Below are 5,513 nucleotides of genomic sequence, written 5' to 3' on the forward strand. Positions count from 1 at the left end.
TTTTTTTTCCTTTTGTAGTTTAGTTAATAAACTTTTTTTTCCTAAGGCAGAGGCCTGCTTTGCTTATTTCCTGGTCACATCTCACAGCAAACACCAGGGAAGTATATTTTCATGGGGCACTGGCATTGTGCCAGTGTCAAACCATGACAAAGGGCAAAGCAGAAAAAGTGCAAGAGCAGAAAAAGTTGCAAGTGCTGTGGCCTGCAACACAAGGGGCCTCGTGGCGGGGGCTGTGGTTTTAAGCAAGAGTTACACAAAACAGGATCAACTGACAAGCAGTGCACATGATCCTGGAGGGTTTTACTTGTGGAATTCAGAAAATTAAGAAAAGTCAGGTTGCTGCCAAGAGTTTTTTAAGCTAGAAGCAAAATAATCAGAATCAAGTGTATTAGGCTTCACCATTCCTACAGAAGGGTATCCCAGATACTGCTCTGTGCCTTTTATGAAAAGAGCACCAAAATGGCTTTACAAGTATAACCAAACCTATAACAGGAACATGAGGGCAGCTGTGAAACTCCCAACTAACTTTGTTTGCAGCTGTTCAGGTTTCAGCCTTACAGGATCTATAACATGCTCCTCCAGCACACTTCAGCCTCACGTGACACCACCTTAAACACTAAAGTTCAGTATTCTCTTGAGATAATGTCTTATCCCAAGTTAATGAAGGGCACCAAAACCAGTGGTAACTTGATTTGTATAAAACTCACCTGGCAGTGAACCCAGAAATCATGACTCAGTCTCTTGTCAAATCCATTAGTCCAGGAGCTCAGACAAACACAGGATCCAAGAAAACCAGACTGCAACACTGACTGCATTTCACTTGCACTGCATCCCGAGGCTGGGTGTGTTCCTCAGGAGCTTGTGCTCCCCCTTCCCTTATCACTTTGATGTACAAGGGTTGATTTACCCATTGGAAATGCCCTCCCATGGAGCCACACTGATGGCAGCACTGCAGTGACTTCCCCAGGGCTGCAGGAGAGTGAACTGGGATGGCTCCACTGGGAGCACTGGCTTTGAGTCTGCTCCACATTTGTGTTTCTCCTTCCCAAGTAAAAGATGCAAGCTTGAAAATGCAGTGCAGCTGTGCCAGCGAGCTGTGTGAGCCTCTTTAGTGGAAGGCTTTTGGAGCAGGGAAGCCAGTGAGTGACGGGACCCTGCTCCCAGCCCAGCCTCTGGCAGAGCCCAGCCAGGGTGACAAGAGCTGCTGTCACTGTCCCAGCACAGTGCAGCCGCCCATTAGAGACACCAGACAAGGAGCAGGCTGGGTCGCAGGGATGAGCCTCTCCCTGAGGAGGCTGGAGCTGTATCCCTTTCCAGGAGCTGCTTTTCCCAGCTCTCCTCTCCTGGTGGAGCAGGCCAGCCAGTCTGCTCACACCATTAGCTCAGGATGAGCAGCGCACTTCACAGGTGGCCTCAAAGCACTTCTTAATCCTACAGAGCCAAGGCCAATTATATTCTCTCTAATGTGAAACAAGTCTGAAAGTGCATCTGCCAGGCACTCCTTCCCCCAGCAGACGCAGTGCTTAGGCAAAAAAAACCCAGCCAAGACTGCCAGGGTTCCCTTTTCCTGGTTAGCCAGAAGATCAGCTAAGCTCATATTCCAAGCTCCTGTACCTTCATCAGAGAATGAGATCTGAATCCATGATAACTAATGAGTAAGTGTGGGAAAAGAAGCTTTATGGAAGTGAAGTGGCTGTTGCACAGTCTCAGGAGAGCTTGGGGCACTCACTGTGAGTTCCATGCCAGAACACCTCCACTCTGTTCCCAGTTTTCTCCCAAACTCTCAGGATTCACAGCAGGACATGCTGAGCAAGCAGTGAGAACAGAAGAGCCTCAACCACTTCGAGCATTTGGCCTGTGCTCTAGAGCTACCATGGACTGCTCTAGTCACTTAGATAAAGGGAAAAGATTACATGCTTGTACAACTTTTTTAGCAGATGATAAATGCTGTTTACATCTGTGATACAGCAAATGTGAGATTTTTCTAAGATTATATCCACAGAGAGGAAAAGAGCAGGAAGCAAAGCCATTGTTCTGGCTGCAGTCACAGTTGCTGAAGTGCCACTGGAAATCAGCTGGAGACCCTTGTAGATCTGAACTGATAGCACAGGGAAGAAAAGACAATGGGAAATGACATTAAAAACTGGGAAATAAAAAAGGAAAACTAAAAAGAAGCTATTTCAACACAACCTCCCACTTCTAGATTGCCTTCTAAACCAGGAAAATCTAATTCCAGGACCAACAAATGAAAGGCTTTAGAAAGTACAGCAAAATAGGATTTTAATTTGTTTACAATAACTAGTCCTATTATTCTCTGCATTAGCAGATTCCAGCTTTCAGATGAAAAAAAAAGGTTAATGAAAAAACCACTGGCATCATGTTCTCCAGGACCTGATTGGGAACATTTCCAGAAAATTAGATTGAAACAAAAGGCAATGGAGTAGATTAACTAAGATTGGATTTCCCAGAGAAAAACAAGATAAACTAGATTGAGTCTTTTTCATCCTTCCCTAAGGAAAAATTGCCAAGACTCACAGTAATTTCCTGGCAGACCTGTGGAGAAGTTCATGCTGGCAATGTGCTTCAGCTCAACTTCCCAAAATTCTGCTGCAGGCTCCTGCTAACTTTCAGGTGACCTTCAGGCCAGAGCAGGGAAGGCAGCTCTGCAGAGCCATGGAGCTTTCTCTTGGGTAGAGGGGTCTTCATAGCAAATAGAGAAACCAAGGAGGAAAGCAGAAAATAGTTCATTTTAGTTCAAAGAACAAAAAGTTCTGTCTTCTCTTGGACCTAATGCCTGACTAGAAAACAAGCCAGCTGAAAGGAAACTCCTCAGGGCTCTGCTCAAAACTCACCCTGTGAACATGGTAGATTTTGTCATTTATTTGTAATGCAAAACCATTCTCAATGCCCTCCCTTCTTAGGCATTAAGCTTTGGTTCAGGAATACATGGTCTCACTAATCCAAATCTTGAAGTTACATTGTGAAGAGAAAAGTGAAGTGAAAAATCCCCCCAAACCTCTTTCCAAAACAAAAAAACAAAAAAAAAATCCACAAACCTTGTCCTTGTACCACTGCAAGTCAGAGTCAGTGGTAGGGATGATACCTTTAAAATAAAAAAACAAACATGCAAAAGTGCTTGGAAAGGTGATTTAATTCCTCCTCTCTACTGGCAGAAATTATCCTAATTCTCAGCTTAGTTAACAACCTGGCCTAGATGAGAAATCTGATATGAAATGAAAAGCAGCCAAATCTCAGTAGGAAGTGGTTGTACAAAATTCCTCCATTCTCAACCCAAAGTTGTGTGGGGGCCTGCAACTCCCGCCAGTTCTTCTATTTTCAGTACCTTGTTTTGGGGGGGAGGAGAACAAAAGAAGCAAAATCCTGCCTATTGCAACAATTTTTGTGTTCGTAGCAAAAAGCATCACTTCAATTTTGTAATGTACAGCAGAGCAGTCACAGCTTCACCAACAAATCCTGAATTACAAAACCAATCTTCATTTAAACAGCAACATTCACCCATTATTCCCAGTGCTCCCTTTTTAATGAAGGATGGGAAAAAAAAATAATGCAGAGCCCAAAGCCTGGTGAAAGCCTCAGGAAACATTACATCATAAATGACAGGATTTGGGATTATTAACTTGAATGCTAACTTACCTTGTAAGATCCCATATTGTTACTCATGAAAAATCCTGCAAAAGCTTTACTGACCTCAGGCTCAAGCAGAGGCAAGTTAAGATCAAACAGACTGAAAAATCAACTTAATAAATACATGTGAGGAGTGTTTCATCCACCTGGGCACAAAAAGCAGGACTGGTAAGCATTGTGGAGCTTGGAGTTCGAGCACAAACAGGAAGAATTGGCCTCTGCCTGGGAGCTGTGTGGAACCACAAGCCCACTGCACACTCAAATACAAATGAGGACTATAAACAAAGCATAAATAAAAAAAGGGCAAGTGGCTAAGATGTGATGCTTGCTGAGTGTTGCAGGTTGTGCTGCTACAGCTCTTCCCCACAATGGCATTAAAACTGGCCAGTGCTGAATCCCAGTAGAAAAAAAAAGGAAATATACACAGGTATAACATTGGGCAAGGAAGATGGTGAAGGGTCTGAAAGGGCAACATCAGGAGCAGCTGAGGGCAATGGGATTGTTCATCCTGAAGGGGAAACTGAGGTCAGAACTCACCAGGGGTTCCAGCTCCTCCCGAGGGGCAGCTTCAAGCTCTGCCCTGTCCTGAGGGAATGGCCTCAGGTTAACCCAGGGCAGCTCAGGCTGAGCTCAGGGCAAGGTTCTTCCCCCAGAGGGTGCTGGCACTGCCCAGGCTGCCCAGGGAATGGGCACAGCCCTGAGGCTGCCAGAGCTCCAGGAGCCTTTAGACAGCGCTGCCAGGGATGCCTAGGGTGGGGTTGTGGGGGGGCTGGGCAGGGACAGGGGCTGGGGGATCCTGGTGGGTCCCTCCCAGCTCAGGATTTTCTGTGATACCTGTACCTAAAAAACCTAAACTGAAGTGCCACACCAGGACTTAGCCACATGGGTCTTCACCACTTAAAAAACAAAACTACATTAACAACCAACCAGATAGAAATACAGGAGCCAAAGCAACAAACTCTCTTCCTCCAAAGGAGCAAATTTCCCATTGCCCACCTGCCTTACCAAGGTCAGAACAATCTCCTCCCAAAGGGAATTTACACCAAATTATCGTGGGCTTGGTGTTTGGTTTTCTTTAACAGAAATAAGACTCTGACCCTTTCCAGGTTTCATTTAAATTCATCACACATTCTGCAATATAAAAGCTGCTTAACAATACCCTTTATCTTCTTCCTTTAGAAGTGGAATCATTGATATCTCAATCATTGCAATAAACTCCTGAATTACTGCAAACTCAGCTCCACAACAGAGCCGGCAACTTCCTGCTCAGACTCAAACATCCAGTCAGTAACTGACAGTGCAAACTTCCAACCAGTGCCAGCAAATACCCAAAGCCAGGAAATATCAACCCTTATTGCCATTCTGACCTCCTGCACATTGTTCTGCATTTCAACATCATTTGTGTCTAAGGTGAAATTAAAGCCAGCCGGTCTCACAAAGCACACAGAGATACCAGCTCTCCAAGAGGGGGAAAAGCACACAGGAAAACCACAACACACTACAAAAAATTCATTAAGCAAACCAACAAAAAGGTGTATTTTTCAAGGTACGAGGCGAACATGGGAAACTGCTTCAGAGGGGCGGCTCAGCAGCAAGGAACTGTTGGGATGTTAAGAACAGCGCATGGCTGGTGCCCTTGGGTACCCAGAGACAGAACCTGGAGCACAACAGCGCCGTGGTGCCCTCAGCCCTCCCGGCCGAGCCCCACGGAGCCCCAGGGCCCTCAGCGGAGCCTTGCGGGCCCTGCGGCTCAGCCCGGAGCCCGGCGGGTCACGGCTCCCTCACGGCAAGGGCAGCTCGGGCCCGCTGTCACCTTGGGAACCGCAGGGCCGGCCTGGGCGCCTCCCCTGGAGCCCGGGGAGCGCTCC

General features: G+C 46.3%; 1 long non-coding RNA gene across 1 annotated transcript; it reads right to left on the reverse strand.

Moving 5' to 3' along the window:
- Nucleotides 1-1,962: 1,962 nt before the first annotated feature.
- Nucleotides 1,963-3,220, reverse strand: LOC115948202. The gene is made up of 3 exons (XR_004082049.1): nt 3,057-3,220; nt 2,536-2,700; nt 1,963-2,098 (listed from the first exon to the last, which is right to left on the reverse strand). It is a non-coding gene; the product is annotated as an uncharacterized LOC115948202 (long non-coding RNA).
- Nucleotides 3,221-5,513: the final 2,293 nt, after the last annotated feature.

This window comes from Geospiza fortis, unplaced genomic scaffold (assembly GCF_000277835.1).
Source record: "Geospiza fortis unplaced genomic scaffold, GeoFor_1.0 scaffold85, whole genome shotgun sequence".
In the NCBI taxonomy this organism is placed as follows: Eukaryota; Metazoa; Chordata; class Aves; order Passeriformes; family Thraupidae; genus Geospiza; species Geospiza fortis.